Consider the following 2778-nt stretch of genomic DNA (forward strand, 5'->3'; position numbering starts at 1 on the left):
GAGCCCAGGAGTTTGAGGTTGCTGTGAGCTAGGCTGACGCCACGGTACTCACTCTAGCCCGGGCAACAAAGTGAGACTCCGTCTCAGAAAAAAAAAAACATATATATATTTTGTTCTCCTATTACCGAATATGATCAAGGATTCAAATAAAGTCATGTAGCTGGAGCACAGAGGGCAAGGGAATAGAGTGTGAGATGAGGCTGACAGGGTAGGGATAGGCTAGACTCTACAAAGTCTTACAAACTATAGTAAGGCTCTTGTCTTCCTTCAATGAGCAATGGAAAACCATAGGGTCATTTTAAGATAAAAAACTTTCAGAACTGTATGTAGAAAGCCATTTATGGGAGTATCTGGTAGAATCTTTACAGAGGTGATTTGTGAACAAATTCAAAATATTTAGGAGATAAAATTGAGAGGCCTTGAAATTAGAATAGATATAAGAGGAAAAAGGGCTAGAAAGGTATGAAAGATGACTCCTAGGCTTACAGATTTTGAATGAGGAGGGTTGACAGCATCTAGCATTCAGACAGAAAACACCTGAAAAAGTTCAGGTTTTAAACAAAAGATCATGGATTTGGTTTGGGATTTACTGAGTCTGAGGCATTGTTGACACATCAAAGATGATGTTTCAAGTACACATTGGGATGAATGGAGAGAGGTGTGGGAGGGAGATATCAGTTTGTGAATCATCTGATTACAGTAATAACTGACACTTTATATATCAATATTGTCTGTGGAGACAGCATATTTGGAAAGAAGAAGATGACTTCAAATTATCTTCTGAAATTCAAATATATAATGGCTGGAAAGAGAAGCTTGAGCAAACAAAAAGATAGTGAGAGAGATTGTAGAAAATCCAGGGAAGTATTGTATTATGGTGGCAAAGTCATTAGAGGATGTTTTAGGCAGTTCAGGCTGTTATAACAAAATACCATTAATGAGGTAGCTTACAAACAACAAAAATTTATTTCTCATAGTTCTGGAAGTTAGGAAGTCCAAGATCAAGGTTCTGGAAGATTTAGCATCTGGTAAGGGTCATTTTCTGGTTCATAGGTGGCACTTTATTTTTACCTCCCAAAGGCCTACCTTCTAATATCATCACATTGTTCATTAGGTTTTAACATACAAATTTTGGAGGAATACAAACATTCAGACCATGGTAGTTTTAAAAAGAAAGAAATAATCAATAATATTGATTCTTGCTAAGAAGTAAGAAGGGCACTGAAAAAAATGCTTGATGGATTTAGCAAATGGTAGGCAGAATTCTAAGATGGCCTCATGATCATCTTTGCATCCCCTGATGTTTGAGCCATATATAATCCTTTCTCCTTGGATGCAAGAAGGGCCTGTGACTTTCTTATAGACAACAGACTATGCAAAGGTGATGGTGTAATTATGATCCCAAATTGGTTGATATTAAATTAATCAAAATTGAGATTCTCTTGGGTGTACCTGGCTTAGTCAGATGAAAGCACTTAATAGAGGGGCAGGGCTCTCTTCCCGAGACAAGGGAGTAAGCAGCCATACGTAGCAGAGTGTCCATGCAGAAAGGAAGTTCAGAAGCCCTCTAGAGCCAAAAGTGCCTCTAGCTGAGAGCCAGCAAAAAGCCAGGGGTGTTGAGATAGCACCACAAAGAAACAAATTCTGCCAACAGTGAGTTTAGAAGTGAATTCTTCCCCAGTTGAGCTTCTGATAAGGCTTAAACCTGGTGAGAACCTGAAGCCAAGAACTGCAGCCTGGACTCAGTGCCTGGACTCCTGACCTATAGAAACTGTGAGACAATAAATGAGTGTTAACTTAAAACAATAATTTTGTGGTAATTTGTTACATAGCAATAGAAAACTATTACAGCAACATAAAAAGATTATTGGTGATCAGAATGAAAGCTGTTTCAGTAGAGTGATTGGGTAGGAGTCAGAGTGGACCAGTTTGGAGGACTGAGAGGGAGGTAAGTAAATCGAGTGAGTATAGATGACTCTTTTGGGAGGTGTGCCTGGGAATAGAACAAGAGTGTAGGGAGATAGCTGAATGGTGCTGTGGCTTTAAGGACAAAGTTTTTATTTTGTTTTTCAGTGGGGAATAACTTAAGCATGTTTTAAAAGTCTTTCTTCTATAAGAATTAATTTCTTTTTACTGAAAGTTTGCTTGACTATGTTAAATGCAGCATTACTAGATATAATTCACACTAAACAATTGACTAAGAGCTATGTCTGGTGACCTTATGTTGATCTTAACATTGGAAATATTATAAAAGAGTATAAAGAATTATAAAACTATGAAATAAGCGATTTAGCAAAACCTTCCTGTATACAACATCTCCAAATAACAGAGGGCTTTCCCTACTCCGGAGAATTATATAGCCTGAGCCAAGTTCCACCATTCCTTTCAATTCTCAGTACAGGGAAGCCCCTACCATTTGATTTTTTATGATGGTTTTCCAACATGGCAGTTTTCTATGGGTGTTGACCAAGAAGTCCTGGTATAGATCCTATATTGAATTTGTAGAATCATGGGGAAAGAATGATGCCATGGTGTCAGACAAATGACTGACTAACATTGTTACAAGAATTTCAGGTTTATGGCATTTGTTTAGAACCTGTTTCTTGCCATGCATTATTGTTGCTAAAAATAGTGGTGTTGCTTTTGTGGATTTGCATTTCTGCTCTCAAAAATATGTGTTGGCCGGGCACGGTGGCTCACGCCTGTAATCCTAGCACTCTGGGAGGCCGAGGCAGGTGGATTGTTTGAGCTCAGGAGTTTGAAACCAGCCTGAGCAAG

General features: G+C 38.5%; 1 protein-coding gene across 1 annotated transcript in view; it reads right to left on the reverse strand.

Annotated features, from left to right (window-relative positions):
* Window positions 1–2778, reverse strand: part of LRRC7 (leucine rich repeat containing 7) — a 571016-nt gene that overhangs the window by 429015 nt on the left and 139223 nt on the right. The window lies entirely within an intron of this gene.

The sequence above is a fragment of the Propithecus coquereli genome, unplaced genomic scaffold (assembly GCF_000956105.1).
Source record: "Propithecus coquereli isolate 6110/MARCELLA unplaced genomic scaffold, Pcoq_1.0 Scaffold396, whole genome shotgun sequence".
NCBI lineage: Eukaryota > Metazoa > Chordata > Mammalia > Primates > Indriidae > Propithecus > Propithecus coquereli.